Source organism: Ambystoma mexicanum, chromosome 7q (genome assembly GCF_040938575.1).
Source record: "Ambystoma mexicanum isolate Mex_15411 chromosome 7q, UKY_AmexF1_1, whole genome shotgun sequence".
Lineage (NCBI taxonomy): Eukaryota > Metazoa > Chordata > Amphibia > Caudata > Ambystomatidae > Ambystoma > Ambystoma mexicanum.
This window is the reverse complement of record NC_090941.1, coordinates 144931577-144949414: the sequence shown is the minus strand read 5'-3', so window position 1 is coordinate 144949414 and position 17838 is coordinate 144931577. Positions and strand designations below refer to the sequence as shown.

At 48.7% G+C, this 17838-nt stretch overlaps 1 protein-coding gene across 2 annotated transcripts in view; it reads left to right on the top strand.

Moving 5' to 3' along the window:
* UGGT2 (UDP-glucose glycoprotein glucosyltransferase 2) overlaps positions 1-17838 on the top strand; it is a 1923861-nt gene that overhangs the window by 1126575 nt on the left and 779448 nt on the right. The window lies entirely within an intron of this gene.

Here is a 17838-nt window from a genome sequence, read left to right as displayed (position 1 = left end):
GTTAGCGCAATTTACCCATAACATCCCTTTAACAAAGTTTTTTCCTTGCACACATATATTCTGTGAGAAACCAGGTGTCTCACCAGCTAGTCCCCGGGGTCTCTCTCTCAGGTGGCAAGGGCACTCCCATCACTTTTGTATCCAGACCTTGGGGGTGGACCAGTGCGGGAGGATCACCTTGTTGAGGGGTCTTCGGGGAGTGGGCACCTGATGGCGAGATGCAGTATCCCCCTCCCTGTAACACCTTTACCCCATCCTCCCTGGTAGGATATGCGGGAACATACCCCCCCCCTTTTCCCTTCACAAACACTTCCACACGGACAACCCGCTGTGGGAGAAAAGACTCAGACCCGAGCAGTGTACCTGACATGTCCCACTAAAATTTTCAGGGAAGGTCAGGCAATTACTGCTAAACACTCACACCTGACTTCCATTAAACTTCCCCACACAGATAAAAAGGCAAAGCAAGAGAGCACCAACTGAGCAAGGCAAAGTACATGAAGGAACAGTATTTTCCAAACAGCTGCAAGAAGGAAGACAGACTGAAAACCAAGAAGTGTGCGCAAGGACTGAAATACCATTGACCTTTCCGGCTGGAAACCATTACTTTCCGGAATCCTTCAGATTAAAAAGCGTAAGGCCAGGAAACCAGACTGAAGATTCCTGCATTGTCTGTCGGAGATACCCAGGGCCCTCCTTCATGACTGACCGAGTCATGAAGGCAGCGCCAGAAAGATCAACACAGATGGTGAGTTGGGGAGACCGATGCAAGACCGGTCTGCGTTGAATTCAAGGATGCAAGCGGCAGCCTTGTATAAAGAGCGCAAGGACGAAGATTGGCAATGCATGTGATGAAAGATGCAATGAAAGCTTAATACCTTATGTATGTTTGTCACTGGTTTTGTACCTTTTCACTGTTACAAGTTCAGAGTGGTCTGGCACTGCGAGTGTGCTCAATCGAAGGTCTCTGTAAGGTATCCAGCCAAGAAGTGTCAGAAGCTAAAGTAAAAGAGTGTAATGAGAAATTAAATGAATCGAAGGGTCCTGCAACGGTTTAAGCAAAATCCATTTCACAATCGAAAGTCTGATTCTTGATGCAAAGAGGAAAGCTTTAGAAAGTGAGATTACATGGTCCGAGCCAGAATGAGGGAGACCAATTGTGAAACTTGTGAAACATGTGAATGTTAAATTCCTGATTAACAGAGAAACGTTTGTGCTTGTTTGTTACGTCAGGCCCTCCAGAATACGAGACTGTTATTGGGAGAGAATCTTTTGGCAGAAGGCCCCGATACCTATGCTCTGAACTGTATCCTTGTGGCAGAGATGCCAGAGTGTGTGCGAAGCTCGAGCATGCCTTCTTGTCCCATGCTGAAAACGTTGGGAAGGGAAGCCAACTGCTCAACTATGCTGACATATCATTTCTTGAACGCTTTTCTTTTTGCATACATTATTGTCCCACACCATTTGTATTTACAAGTAAGGACTGACAATAGGTGTATTAGTATAGGCCCTTTTTATTTTGACAGAGACTCCACTAGGACTGCGTTATTATTTTTAGATGGCCATAGCTTGCTCCTATCCTTAGACTTGGGTTAGATAGGCGTTTAACCAACCCATTGAAGTTCAAGAAACACCCTTGAAATGTGAACACTTGTGTCCGTCTTCACTGTTTGATACCATGCCTTTCTTACAATACATAGATAGATAGATATTTATATTTTAATATCTATCTATGTGTCTACAAGGATGTACTACCACTTTCTAATAGATATCCCCAAAATCAGTGCAGTTGAGGGAGGTCTCCTCTAGCCAGGAAACAGCAATCTTCATCTTTGCAACTAGCAATATGACACAAATCTGTTCTTCACCTTATTTTGAAGCTTTGCTTGGCCAAGCAGACCTATTGAGCGAAGTCATGGGAATTCATGCTCCATAAGATCGTTGAGATTATTCACAATTAAGCTCCAGTTTGATCTAAAAGAGTGACTCTCCCAATCATGAGTATGGAAATTAACATCAACCATGACAACTGTTAGATTGATCAGGGAACATATAGTGCACTTTTTGGGGGGTGCAGTGTACTTGATGCAGTTTCTGAAGGTGGATGCATTTGTTATACGTATTGTTCAATGATACAGTCTTGATTAGGCAGCATTTCACTTGCCAACACTCATCTGTATACTAGTGACCAAATCCCTCCTTTCACTGAGTTTTCGTTGCAGCCTTGATATGATGTGATATTTATAACACGCCTATACACAAGTGTTTCAAGGCGCGATGAGGCAAGGGAGGGGAACTAAAGGAGGACGGACAACAATCCTACTAGGCCAGGTGTCATTCAGATCACACAAGTGCGTGCGAAGGGGGCTGGGACAGTGCAGTACATGGGGAAAAAGAGAACAATAAAAGTAAATGGCCAGCATGTGGCAAGTGCATGGGTAAGTGCGGGCAACAGGAGTCAAGGGCTGGTAGGGGACTGTAGGGATACAGAAACAGTCCCCAAGTCCAGGGGTTGCCAGGTGGGCAGTGCAGGTATGTGACGCTGGCGAGGGAAGGACCTGGGCCTGAGAACAGAGGGTGTTCAGGTAGCCAGTGCAGTTCCAGTTACAGCCAGGAGGTCAGGAGAGGAGGAGAAAAAGCAGAAGCAAAGAGAAAGGTTTGGAGGTGCTTCCGGAACTGGAGATGGTTCTCCTCAAGTTTAAGGGAGGCAGGGAGGCTGTTCCAGATGGAGGAACCAGCTGAAGAAAGAGATCTACCACCAACTCATTGCTTGGAGAAGCGACTGACCCTGAGGGAGTTGGAGGCGGATGAGTGAAGAGCTCGAGAAGGAAGATATTTAGGAAGAGAGAGTTGAAGGTATTGAGGCCCCAGACCCCAGAAAGCCTTGTGAACGATGCAGAGGGTTTTGAACTTAATCCTCGCAGCCACTGTGAGCCAGTGCAGAGATTTCAGTCATGGAGAGATACGATCCCTGGGCTTGAGGCCAAGGATAAATCTCGCAGTCCTGTTCTGGATAAGTTGCAGAGGGCAGAGAGTAGACGCTGGCATATTTAGAAAGAGGCTGTTACAATAGTCCAGCCTAGAGAGAACCAGAGCTCTGGAGACAGTGAGCTTCTGGGGGAAGGCGAGGAAAGGAAGAATACCTCTGAGGAGGTGCAGCTGGAAGTGTGACTTCTTAGAGACGTCAGAGATGTGAGGAGAGAAGGAGAGTGTGGAGTCGAAGATGACCCCAAGGTTTTTAGTCTTGCAGGTGGGAGCAGGAAGAGGGCCAAGGGAGGCCGGCCAGAGAGCTACAGGGAAGGCGGGAGCAGGTGTGCCGATGAGGTGAATCTCAGTCTTACTGGAATTAAGGCAGAGGTCATTGCAGGCACACCACTCCTGGATAGCGCACACAGTCAGAAATGAGGGAAGGAGAGGAGGGGGCCGAGGGTAGCCTGAAAATGAGTTGGGTGTCATCCACATAGCACTGAAAGTTAGGGCAGAGAGTGGCGATGCGGTGGACAGGGAGTGCCAGGTATTGGTTGTACAGCCAGGGAGAGAGGTTAGACCCCCCCAAGGGGGACACCACAAGTAGAGAAAAAGATAGCGGAGAGGAAAGACCCCAATTGGACCTGGGAGGGCCAGTCAGAGCGGAAAGACGTCAGCCATGCCAGAGCCTGACCAGTGATACCAAGGTTATCACGTAGCCGGTTGAGCAGGATGGCACGGTTGACGGTGTCAAAGGCAGAAGAGAGGTCAAGCAAGATAAGGACACAGGGGTTGTTAGAGTCAAGGTGAGAGAGCAGGTCTTCACGGATGTTCAGGAGAGCAGTTTCCGTGCTTCTGGCAGCTCTGAAGCCAGACTGATGGTCATGAAGACAACCAACAGAATCAGTATGGAGATTAAACTGGGAGATGGCCAGTTTCTCCAGGAGCTTGCCCAGGAAGGGAGTGATGGAGATTGGACGATAGTTAGCCATGCAGGAGGGGTTGGCAGAGGGCTTCTTGAGAAGAGGGTGCACAAGGGAGTGCTTCAGGGGGGGTGGGAAGACACCAGTGGCGAAGGAGTGATTGCAGAAATCAGCCAGGGAGTCAATGTGGTCCTTGAGAGTTTTGGAGGAACAGGGGTGAACATGTTTCGACGAGACTTTCATAGATCGGACTGGTCTAGAGATCTCGTCAGCGGAGAACAGGGGAAAGGAAGAGAATGGCTGCAGAAGGGCCAGAGGAAGAGCAGGGAGTAGGGGGAGGGAGGAGAGAGGAGGAGAGTGAGGACAGGATGTCCTGAGATTTAGAGATGAAGTGAGAAGCCAGTGACGTGCAGAGGGCCTGGGAAGGGACATGAGAGGTAGAGACTGCGGCAGGATTGGCAAGTTCCTTGCAGATTTTAAAGAGTTCAGCCGAGTTGTTAGATGCCGCAGAGACGCGGGCTTGGATATGAGCTCTCTTCTTGGTTAGGAAAGAGAGGCGGTATTGCCTTTGAAGCAGGTGGCAGGCCAGTTTATCAGAGGATGTACATGAAGCACGCCATTTCCTCTCGGCCACCATGCACTTGCGTTTTAGGGTGACGAGGTCTGAGTCATACCAGGAGTTGCTCTTGGCTTTGGGCTTCAGGTGGATTCTCATGACAGGGGCTAGAATATCAAGAGTATCAGCTATAGCAGAGTGGCTGACTCTCGCCCTGACACAGCCTTCTCCGTGCTCCAAAGGGGGAGAGGGGGTGAGAAGGTGGCGGCGAAAGCCTCAGCTGACACGCGCTTCATGGGTCGGATGACCTAGAAGGTGGGTGGCAGTGGTGGAAGTGGCTTGGCCTGAGGGGTAGGGAGAGTGAGGTGGGAGGAGAGAGAGGAGACAGTGATCACTCCAGGAGAGAGGGGTGGAGGGAGGATCAGCGAGGGGAAGGTCTGAGGGGATCAGAACATCCAGAGTGTGCCCTGCAGAGTGAGTCGGGTCAGAGGGGAGAATAGTGGGTGAGAGACGGTCGCAGAGGTCACAGAAGAGTACAGAGGATGGACAGGAGGCATCCAGGTGGATGTTGAAGTCCCCAAGAAGGAGGAGTTGAGTGGTTGAGGCCAGGAGCCAGTGGTCGAAGTGCACGAAAAGAAGTAGTGGAGCTATGTTCCCTACTGGTCTGCACCACTCCCCGCAAACCCCATCGCCATACCCCCTCCCATGCACAATATAAACCCCCAAATGCATGCGCCTGCAGTTTAAGGGAATGTTCAGTGCACTGCACTGAAAGTGCAAGTTTCAACTGCTTCCTACACTTTTATTTTAAAACAAAACCATTCCGGAACGGTTTCTTTTTAAAATAAAAGTATAGGAACGGTAAAACTTCATTAAAAGAAGTAGAGGAGCACCGCTCCCGTCCGCTCCCGCCCACTTCGACCACTGCCAGGAGCGCCGAGGAGAGGTCCGCCCGCTCAGAGAGGAAGCAGGTGATCTGACCAGGTGGCCGATAGATAGTAGCCACATTAAGGGAATGGCTAGGGGAGAGGGAGAGCCTGCAGACGAGGCATTCAAAAGAGGAGTAGGCCTGCGTGGGAGTGACAGAGGCAGGAATCCACTCGGGGAAGATCAGGGCTCCACCAGAGCGGTTGGACCTGGATGCGGAGAGGATCTTGTAGCCGTCGGGTAGGTGTGTCAAAGCTAATGACAGAGCTGGCCGTGAACCATGTCTCATTGAGACCAAGGACATTGAGGTCAAGTTCTTCAAGACGGCGGCAGATATCAGAGGAGGGTTTGACAGCAGAGCGAGAGTTTAGAGTGGCAATATGAAGAAGGTTGCCATCCTTGAAGGAAGAGGTACAAATCAGAGATATGCCCTTTGGAGAAAGATCATTCAGATGGGCTAGACTCAACGTGTTGGGAGATCAGGAAGGAACCTTTATTCAGGTTAGGCACTATTTGTGTTCAAACAAAGCTTTATTCAGCCATATATATTTGTATCATTTTGGAGAGCAAGCAACATTAGAGAAATCAGTCTTATTTCCTTTCAATGTGTAACATAATCGAAAATATAAATAGTTTTTAAGTGGTTTAAACAACTGTTTCACTTTAAATGTATCCATGATTATGAAGGACTCATCTGTAAACAGATCTCCACTGGTTGTAATACCCAGAGCACAGAAGGCTCTGTTAAACATATTGTCAAACGTAATTTCCTAGGTTTTTCTTTTTTTTATATACTAATGTTTATTATGTTTCATCATAGAACAAAGTAATATATAGTTTTAGACCACAACCCACGTAGTTGTAGACCACAACAAAATGCACATTATTTCTTAATTTTTCCCCATGCCATTCCCTCCACCCTCTTTACAGAAACGTCTCCCTTAATGTATATCCAAAACGTGTTTATACATTGAAAATCAAAACAGGTGTCCCTGAGGTGGTAACTCATCACTAATACTCTTAACTCCTTTGAACTAAGGGTTCATGAATGGGGGAAGGGGCAATAAGGACTGAACTTTTTAGCATTCCCTTTGTGAGGTATCAGGTTAACCCCTGTATAATACATATATTGTTACGCATCAATAAATTTGCTCCGGAACCCAGGAACCCAGACCATTCCGCTTCCAATCCTGCGCTCCCTCCTTGGAGCACTGCAGTAATTTCTACCATTAAAAATGTCTCTCTGGCTTTGATGGATCTTTCTTTCACCCCTAGCATTTGCTCCATCTTCCAGTATGTGTCCAAGCAGGCACTCACCCCTAACAACAAAAAATGTGCCATGCGTGTTAAGGCCATCGATTCTTCCTCCGCCACTTCTAGTCCAAAAGGAACCATAATGCGGTCTAAATTCCGCTCTATCCCTCCAACCTCTTTAATCCACTCCAACACCCAGATCAGTATACCTGCACCTTTGAACACGAACACCATATATAGCAATCTGTGCCAAGTTCCCCCTAACTTTACCCATCTCAAGGGCCTTTAGTTCTTTTCTCCCTAGCTTCTAATATAAAGTCTCTCCACCCCTTACCGACCCCCCCCCCATTTCTGTACTGAATTCTCTCCTCTAGGGAGCCAATCTCTGCCCGGAGTTGATTCTCCAATAGGCACACTTCACTTTTCTTATTTGCTCCCTCCCTAATTAGCAATCCACTCCAGGTTGCTTTCACAACTTCCCACACAGTACAAAAGTCTACCTCTGCAGTGTCCTTGATCTCAAGATACCTAGTAATTGCTTCCTGCATCTCCTTAAAAAATATTGCATCTTTCCATAGAGTGTCATTACACCTCAAAAGTGATTCCTGTTTGTGCAACCCCCCCCCCATCAAGAAATCCATGTATACCATGCTGTGACCAACTGATGGGAACCATTTCACAAGAGTCAACCTGTCCCAACAGATCTTTTATAAAGACAAAGATAATCAATGCGAGTGTGCGTACCATGTGCAGGGGGGAAAAAAAGGAAAAGCCGTTTTCCCATAGATGTAGTTGTCTCCATACTTCCGCCATTTCCTGCGAGTCGAGATATTCACAAAGTCCTGACGGTCCCTGACTCTGTCCCTGCCTCCCTTCATCTCCCAGAATGCACCTATCTTCTACAGGATCTGCCCACATGTTAAAACCTCTGTCTAGTATCAGGGAACCCTGGCATTCTTTTTTTTTTAATGACACATTTTATTGGTTTTTTGGAAATACAAAACATACAGCCCCACACAGTGGGGTAAACAAAACTTCCCATACCCGCCAGCCAACAACTCCCCGCTGTGGTCCCTTACCAACAAGCTTCAAAACATGCCACAACATTTTGTCCCTTTTGTATTACACCCACCAGTCCATCTGCAAGTCTCTGGGTAGCGTAACGGTACAGTATTATAAGTTACTTTTAGTGCGCCTCTTCCCAACTTTGCCATATTTTTTGCGCTTTTTCTGGGTACCCCCTGGCAGTATAAACTCTTTTCCATCGCGATGCAAATATCCAGGTCCGTGATCCATTGTTCAAGGCTTGGTGGCCTCTCGGAGCCCCAAAGTTGCGCTATGTTGCTTTTGAGTATCGCAGTGGTGGTAGATAAGAGCGCTCTCTCATACCTCGTTAGATCATTGTCTCCTTCTATCCCCAGCAATAATTGCTTTGGATTTACAAATATCCGCTTGCCCATTACCCTTGACAGTTCATCACAGCATTGTTGCCAGTATTGTTGAATGATGGCACAGTCCCACAGGATATGATAATAGGAGCCTTCCTCCCTCTTACATCGCAAACAGTATGGATTCGTAACCTTTCCCCACTTGAACAGTGCCACCCTTGGGTAATCCTATGTAGTATCTTCAGTTGAATTAATCTAAGCCTGGAGGAGATAGTTGATTCTCTGGGGTACATCAATGCAGTCACCCATTCCTCTGGGAGTATATCACCTACCTCCCTCTCCCACTTGGCTTTCAGGCTTGACAGTTCTTTTGTAGCAAAGGAGTTAATAGCACTGTACGTAGTCGATGTGACTTTATGTTTGAGCAATTCTGGGAATACATTACATTCTAGTGGAGAGTAATCGGGTATGTCACTTAATTCAGGGAGATGGGCCTGCAGCGCATGTTTGAGCTGGATATAGTGGTATTGTTCGTTAGGTGGGAGTGCAAAGGTGGCAGCTAGATCCGCAAATGCTATTATTCCATTTTCTTTCATCACATCGCCAATTTTCGTAATACGTAGTTGGGCCCAGGCTTGCCATTTAGGGAGTTTGTTCACCTCCGGGAGATGTCAGTTGTTCCAGAGTGGTTGTGCTAGAGTTAGTTTTTTATCCCAACCTAGGTATTTGTGTATCTGCCCAGACTAGGGTTATATGCGACAACATGGATGGGTCAGCGGGTCGCTCTTTTTTCCTGTAGAGGAGGCTCATGATGGGTCTTTCCTGTGTGTCAATGTCTTGTATTATGTTATGCGGTAGAGTGGTATCCCCATGCAATTTATCATTCACTATTGCCATTTGACTGGCCCAGTAGTAGGTCTGTAGCCGGGGGAGTCCAATCCCGTCCTCCCATATGGATCTTTGTAGGGTAGTAAGTGCCATTTGTGGGTGCCCCCCTTTCCATAACAACCTCCTAAGTGTTTGATCTATCTTATGGAACTCATTGGGTGCTATTGGTAGTGGTGCATTTTGTAGTACGTAAAGAAAACGGGGAAGGGCCATCATTTTGAAGAGTGCCACTCGTCCCAGTAATGTGAGTGGTAGGGACATCCAGTGGCGAACATCATCCTTAAACCTGGTCACCACTGGATGTAAAATTTTCCCCACATAGTCCGTTAGTTTGTGTGTGATTTGTATACCGAGGTATCTGAATTGTTCCCTTTCAATAAGGTAGGGACACACATCTGGTATTGCAATGTCCATATGCTTCACCGGGAATAGTTTGGACTTTGACAGGTTGACGCGGAGTCTGCTGAACGCACCATATCTCTCTATTAAATGCGACACAACGGGACAGGAAACATGCGGGTCCGCCAGATAAATTAACAGATCATCCGCGTATAAAGACACTCTGTCTTCCCAGCCGTCAGCCCACCTGAAGCCACTCCATGTTTGAGTGGATCTTAACAAGATTGCTAAAGGTTCGATTGTTAACGCAAAAATCAAAGCTGACGGGGGCAGTCTTGTCGCGTGCCCTTACCTAGCTGGAAGGATTCAGAAGTATACCCATTCACTCTTGTTACTGCTACTGGAAGGTTGTATAGTAGTTTAACCCAACTAATGAAGTAAGGGCCTATGCCCATTCTTCGCATAATTTCCCAAATTGCCTCCCAGTGCACAGAGTCGAAAGCCTTTTTGAAATCTATGGACAGTAGGGCTATGGGGTTTGGTATTTTAGGCGTCTTTTCTAGTGCTGTGTGTAATCTATATATATTTTGCCTAGTGGATCTTTGTGGCAAAAATCTGCATTGGTCCGGGTGCACTAGTGTATATAGGACGCGCTGCAGCCGATTGCCAGTACTTTCGCCAGTATTTTAGCCTTGCAATTAATAAGAGAGATGGGTCTGTAGGAACTGCACTTGCCAGGTGGCTTATCTGTTTTTGGCAAAACTATTATTGTAGCCTTTCTGAGGTCAGGGGGGGAGGCAACCCTGCGAGCGCGGGTGTTGAAAAAGGCGCAGTAGTTGTGGAGGGATTATGTTTGCACCTATTTTCTTCCATATTTCGACAGGAAAACCGTTCGGGCCTAGGGTCTTCCCTGACTGAAGTTCTGACATTGCACAGGTTATTTCTTCCTCTGTGATTTCTTGTTCTAGTAGGGCCGCCTGTTGCTCGTCTAGGGTAGGAAGGGTAATTTCTTATAGTATATCGGTCGGTGGCAGTGCAAGTGGTGCACTGTACAGTTCAGCGTAATATTTAGCAAATCCCTCCGCTATGTCCTGGTCTGTTACTAATGGGTCTGGTTCTTCTGTCGTTAGTTTCCTAACTTGGGTGAGGCCTAAGTCCCTACGCTCCAACTATACCAGAATTTTCCCGCCTTGTCCCCAGTTTCATATATTTTCTCTCGCATTGCTGCATGCGCTTGTTTTGCATTGTCTAAGGCTATGTGCTATAGCTGTTTCTGTGCTAACTGCAGTGCACGTTGTGTCTCGGGTAGGTCATGGACCAGGTGAGCAGATTCCGCATTCCGTACCTTGGCTACAGCTGCTAGTATCGTTTCAAGGTGTTTTTTTCTTGTGGGCTGCAGTCCAGGCTATAATTTCACCCCTCAATACTGCTTTTAGTGCCTCCCATAACGTTGTTGGGCTGTCCACAGAGTCAGTATTTATTTCAAAGTATGTTTCGGTAACTTTTTGAATGTGTTCCACCAATTCGGGAAACCCCAGGTAATTACCATTCAGTCTCCAACTGGGTGGGGGGAGTGGCCTACTGGTCTTAATCGTTATCATGAGTGGGGAATGATCTGAAATACCTCTGGGGAGCAATTGTGCGTCACACGCCTCATGTATGTTACACATTGGTAGGAAGAAGTAATCCAACCTGTATAGCGAAGCATACGCACCGGAGTGGTAAGAATATTCTCTTGTATCGGTGTTTAGGGATCTCCATGCATCATGTAACCCCAGTGCATTGGTAAATGTGGCGAGTTTAGTGCATATATCTGGGTTTCTGGATCGTACGTGTGTCCTATCCAACTCTGTGTTCATGACTTCGTTAAAGTCTCCTCCAATCAATGTGAGGCCTTCAGTGTTGTCAACAATTAGGGGTGTAATATCGTTAGTCAGGGGGGTTAGGAGGTTAGCTATCATAGAGATGGTGCGTTCCCACAGGGTTCCCGTCGTGTGTACATATCTACCTCCCTGGTCCTGGGTGACTGCAGTGGGCTATAGGAGTCTTTTGTGTACTACGATCAATACCCCACGTGATCCCATGGTGAATCCGGCATGAAAGGCTTGTCGGTAGTTTGTGCGACTAAACAGCATCTTGTGCCCGCCAGATGTGTCTCTGTTAAGAAGGCCACATCCGGTGAGTGACGGTTCAGTGCTTGTAGGACTAGGCATCTTTTAATACTATTTCCGAGCCCGTTAACGTTCCATGTCATCACCCGGATGACTCTGCTTTTATCTATATTGGTGTTCTGTGCCATGTAACTTGTGCATGTGTGGTGTCAGTGTATTGTATATCTAAGAGTGTTCCATGATCCACCAACCCGGGCAGGGATTGAGCTGGATCGTACATATGTTGGTTCAATGTCGGGACTTGTTTGCTCTTTCGTTCCATGCGGGTCAAACGCGAGGGAGCTATTGTCATGTACTCCCTGAACTTGATGTAACTTTTAACATAACAACTCACACCCTCCCACCTCCACCCTATACTCCACCCAACCTGAAGCATCTGTCGCCCAATACAACAATCAAACACCCTGTCAAACGGACAGGTAACTCATTAACTAATGATCATTACCCAAGTCTCTGTGCTTTTGCTTTAACCAATCTCCAACTGTCTTACTTTGGTTGTTCCGTTGCCAAACTGACTGTTCGTGGTCACAGTCTAAGTTTAAGTTCAAGTTCCTGGGAGTGGCCTCGGACGGCTGCCGTTGCCATGTTGTTTTCGTGATGTTATTTGTGGTTCGGAGTGAGGGTGCATCATCCTGGCTGGTGCTCGGCGGGCTCCACTGCTCGTTCTAGAGCCACTGGTTCCATGTCCGCCGGTGGTCTCCCCCTGGGGGCCCGGTCCAGGCGGGGCCGGGGTCTACCTTCCTGTCTCCTTGGCCGCGCCGACCAGTCGCCCTCAATGTGGGTCTCCGTACATTTCCAGGCCTCCTGAGGGTCAGTGAAGTGTGTGGTCGTACCTTTATGATAAATCTTGAGCTGAGCCGGAAATAGCAGTCCGAATTTCACTTTCATGAGGGATAGCTGCCGCTTCAGTGGTTCGAATGATTGTCTTGCGCGTTGCACTTCTTTCGTGTAATCAGGGAAGAAGGCTATCCGGGAGCCATTATATGTGACAGTTCCCTTCTCACTGGCCATCTGGTGCAGCGCATCCCTATCACGATAATTAAGGAGCTTAGCAATTACAGTCCTGGGCGGCATTCCTGGAATGGGCTTGCCAGAAGGTATCCTGTGGGCGCGTTCTACTGAGAAAAATTTGGAAAAGGAGTGAGGGTCATAAATGTCCGCTAGCCACTGTTCCAGGAACAGTTCCATGCTCGGTCCCTCCGTCCCCTCTGGGATTCCAAAGATGCGCACGTTGTTGCGGCGAGACCTGCCCTCGCCCTCATCCACTCTGTCCTCCAGGGTCTTCAACCGGCGTAGTGTCTGTGACAATTGTTGGTTGATATTGCTAATGTTGTCCTCTGTACCTGAGATGCGTTGTTCCGCTTCCCCCATGCGAGAAGTGAGTTTTTGCAGGTCGTGGCGGAGGAAGGACACATCCGCCGCTATACTGTCTATTTTCATTTCCATGGAGGTGCGGGAACTCGCAATGGCCGCCATTACATCTTTCAGAGAGAGGGTGTCCTCCGCGTCCGGAGAGTTTGCCAGCGGTGCTTGATCCGTTGGTTGAGATGCCGTGGCGAAAGCATATTGGTCCATTCTGCTTTGTATGCTCGATTTCCACGGTTTGTCTTTCCCCATGACTGAGGCGAGGTGGGTTTAACGCTTCGTGCTTTCTGGTGCGCTTCCGTGCCTGTTTAGCTTCTCGGTAGCTACCGTGGTAGAGGTTGCGTTTGAGTGCTTTCAGGAGTGTCCCTGCATGCGCCGATTCTGGGTCTATTGTTGCCTCTCTGCCCAGTCTGCGGAATGTGGATTTTCTCCAGTTCTCCTCGCGGGGTCGGGAGGCGAGGATAGGATGGGCCGTAGGCCGCAAAGCCAGTGCCACTCACGGGGGGAGGCCGCCTCACGCCAACTTCAGTCTCTTGCCTCGTCCCCAGAGCGGAGTCCCAGCCTCACCGCCAATCCAACAGCGAGCTGTTACTCCAGCGAGGTTGGGGGGGAAGGGAGATAATTCGAAAGAATGTTTTCCGGTCCGAAGGATCGCGCACCCCAGCTTAGGGAAGGGCAGATCCGTCCGCTCCCTCTCGGAACAGCGTCCCTTCCTACCGGGAGGCACACGCAGCGTTGTGCTGTCCGCTCCGCGTATCACCCGCCACTCCCGCTGCTCCTTGCGTCTCTCCCTCCGTCCTGCACCGCAGCTCCGCACACGTTGCCTGCCTCCTCGGTGTTGGGCACACTAACCGGGCGATGGCACAGCCACGTTCCCAGCCTCTTTGTGGATGCCACAGCTCTCTTCTGCAGTTCCACTAAGTTGCAGTGGCCATCTTGGTTTCACGCTTTCGCGCCCGATCGGGTTTCGTTGTCGTTGAATATCTCGGTAAGAGGCTGGCTTTCTGCTTTCCGGCTCTGTGTACCTGTGCTGCACCTTATCCTCTTCGCCACAGATGTGTTTGAACCCAGATATGTTCCACCGAAAAGGATGTTCAAACAGGATTTCGTCGGTGGCCGCTGGAGCTCCACTGACTCACGTCCTGCCTGCTCGCATGCTGGCCACGCCCCCGGACCCTGGCATTCTTGAGTTATTTGCGGTAAAGTGTCCCCGAAAAATCTCATCTGCCCTTGGTTAGGCCAGTACACCATGGCCACCGTGATCAATACTTTACTTATGGTGACTGGCACCACCAGAGCCCTCCCACCGGTATCCTTCCACACCTTAGGGTCGGCCCAGCTCAACATTTTATACAAGAGGATCCCTACCCCACATTTATTCACCTTTCCCGAAGCCCAGAATGCCTGGTTAATCTGGCCACTAGGTATACATCGTTCTTCTCTAGCCACCAACCTAGTCTCTTGCCTCCATTAGGATGTCTAGCTCCAGCATCTGGAATTCTCTGGCGATCAAGGAGCTTTTGGTAGGTGAGTTCATGCCCTTCATGTTCAATGTCCCTATAAGCAAACTGTCCATTCGTCCACCCCCCAACTGCTCTTACCACTCTGACTTTCTGCTCCCCCTTAAATGCACAAATATAGCATTCTACAACCATACCCCACAATTGCACCGAGTACTGTATTTCCCCCATCCCACCCCCTGTGGCCACCCCCTTTTCCAATTCCGCCCCCTTGTGCCTAGATTCTGCCCACCCACATTTTGAGATGCCCATCCGTAAATGGGCCACCAAGAGTAACTTACTTCCACCCCGTCACTCATCACATCCAACTCACACACCTCAATGCGACCAACCTCAGGACCCCCAAAATAATCCAATTACCAAGCCCTACAGCCACTTGTGTTAAAGGTCAATGAAACTCTGTCACTTCATTGGCTGCAGGGTATTTAGTCTCTGAAATGTCCTGCCTCTGGGCACCCCATTGCATTGCTGGAGCCTCTTCCTGTGATCCACGTCTGTCAGTTCGCCATTCTCTTCCTTTGCTTAGCTCCCGTCCTTTTCTCCTTCGGAAAGATGCAACACCTGCCGCACCTGCAAGCCTATGGTCACTCTATAGTCCACCTCACCTATCTAGAGAAAAGGGGCAAATGGGTATGTCCAATGATATCGAATTCCTCTCTCTGTGAACCAAGACGTCAGGTGATAGCAGTCTCTACGACAAGGCCGAGAGCTGAAAGGTGTTGGTATATTTGTACAGAATCTCCCTTGAATTGTACTTTGCGCTCGCACTAAGCTCTTTCCAGTACTTCTGCTTTGTCTCTGTATCTCAGAAACTTGACCACCCCTGACCTTGGGCCTTTCCCCCTCACCATTCCTCCTTGCTGAGCCCTCTCAATGTCCACCTCTTTCCCACCTACATCAGGAATAGGGCGTTTTCCAACTCCTTCATTTTCTGCTGGATGTCATTTTGGGATTTTCTCGCCTGTTCTTTCAGACCTAACACCCTAAGGTCACCTAGCTTCAGCTGGAAAATTTCTTCCATGGATCCAAGACCTGTCATCCTCCCCTGATATTTCATCTCGAAGAGATCAACTTTAAGATTGGTGTTTCCCAGCCCTTCGTTCTTAAAATCAAGCACTTCTACTCTACCACATAGTTCTGAAGTAGATACCTGAATGCCTGCTCTTAGCATCTTGATCTCCTGTAAAATGTCCTTAATGTCCTCCGTTATGGCTGGGACCTGGACACCATTTACTGGGTCCGGCTGAAGGGGCCTTTTATCTGTTCACCCGCCATAGTCGTTCCCCTCCTATACTGTTGCAGGGACTGAATGCCCACCAGCTGCATCTTCTCCAGTGTACTTTCTCATAGTGCGGTTCACTCTACTAATTCCGGGCACCCTGTGGTGTACAACTTCCATTAAAGTTTACCCACAGGCCCATGCCCATGGTCTTCTCCAGGTTTGATGTGGGACCCTGGTTATCCTCCAATTAAACACCTTGGCAACTAGCACACTCACCAGGCTGTCCCCTCCTGCACCAGTGCCGATCTGTGGAAGTCCTCTTGCACCCGCCGCAGGGTCTCGGACCATGGGCCCACACCACCAAACGCTCTGGGTCGCGGTCCACTCCCAGGTCTTTCACCATCCAGGGGTCCACCCATGTCTCCACTTGAACTGGCCTGGCTTATTCTCCTATATGTTTGCGGGACCCGACACCCAGGCTGTGCACCCAAGGCGTGGGTCCAACCTTTTCCACTATGTCCCTCCAACTGCCGGCCCCATGCCCTGCACTTGAGTCCAACAGCCTCCTCCGAGACTCCTTGTGTCCCTTGCATGTTCTTGTATGCCTTATGAGTGCTTTCTTCCCCACACCATGGCGCAGCACCAACACCTCTCCTCGTCTCTGCCGCCGGTTAACTTTGCCACAAATCGGCCTTTCTATGCTGTGGCAAGTTTGCACTCAGTACTGGTGCCACCGGAGCGTGTTCCTGCTCCTCTGCTACTCAATGTGCTTTTCCGTTGAGGCAGCGCTCTTTCTGAGCATTCCCCACTTAGGCTTCCCGCCTGCTTGGGGGCCACTTTCCCCGTTTCTGAGCCGCTTGGGTGTTAAGGACGGAGGTGTGCAGAGATCGTCTTTCAAGTGGCCATTTCACTCATCTGCTGTCTTAATAATCTTCATACAATGTTGCTGCTTGCAACATTGATACCAGACCGGTCTGTGTGGAAACAAGTCTCCCCAACTCAGTGGCTGTGCTGGCTTCACTGTTGCTGCTTTGTTGTAGGAGCCAAGGACAGTACCACAGTGGCAAACGCTTCTCCCCGCCTTGACTATCGACGCAGGAGAGCCCGGGTACCTCTGTCACAAAATACAGGCTTCTTTAGCTTTAATTTCAGGTGTTATGTTTCCTACTTTTCAAGGCTCATGAAAGATGCGGACTGTCTGTGAAAAGCTCAAGGGTATTTCCCTCCTTGCAATCCTCTTCGGTCTTGCCGTCTTACGCCTTGTATTAAACTGCCATCTTGGAACTGCTGCTTCCTCGTGTGCTTTGCCTTGCTCAGAGTGTGCTTTTGTGTTCCACCTTTTATCCGTGTGGGGAAGTGAGGTGTGTGTATAATGATCAGTAATTGCCTGACTATTGTAATGGGACATGTCGGGTATACGGCTCGGGTGTTAGTCTGTTTTCCCTCACAGTGAGTTGTCCGTGAGAAAGTGTTTGTGTCGGAAAAGGGGGTGGGGATTGAGACCCTACGTATCCTACCGGGTAGGATGGGGTAAAGGTGTTACAGGGAAGGGAATACCGCATCTTGCCGTCCAGTATCCCACTTAAACTCCCTGAAGACTACCCATCCGGGTGATCCTCCCCCACTGATCCACCCCCAGGAACTGGATCTAAAAGCGACGGCCGTGTCCTGGCCACCTGGATGACAGAACCCTTGGCACTAGCGGGTGAAGCACCTTCAGGTTTCTCACAGAGCCCTGATTGGTCCAACATTAATGCAGGCTCCTGCCTCCACTGGGATTCATTGAAGACTCTGTGGCAGCAAAATATTTCATCTTATGCTGTTTTCTGTCATCTTTGCAGGTCACTCATGTACAGGCAGCGTGGGCATTGGTATAAGTAGATGGCAGTAGAAAGCACAGTTTTAAGTGATGTAGAATAATGTATGTCTGACCGTCATAACAGAAGTCCAGCGAAAGCATCTGCTAATGCGCATCACATGACCTCCCGCAGAGCAATTCTTTAATATTTAAACATGTAGCTGAGAGGGAAAGTTCACTTAGGGCAGCCTGCAATGGTTTGCAACTTGTCTGGTTTCCTGACAGTGCAGTCTGCTAGCAGAAATGGCCACAACCAAGCTTACAATTCTCCTTCCTGCCAAAGTTTACTTTTACTATTATCGAAGTTCTCTACCAAAACCAGCATGAGATTTGCATTACATCTTTTACTTTCTCGTTGAAGTGCTTTAGTTCACCCTTTTCTAAACATGTCTACCTTCTTGTATCAATAATAATGTTTGATCTGTAGGTTTTAGCTTTTGCCAGTTGTTCTAATGATTTC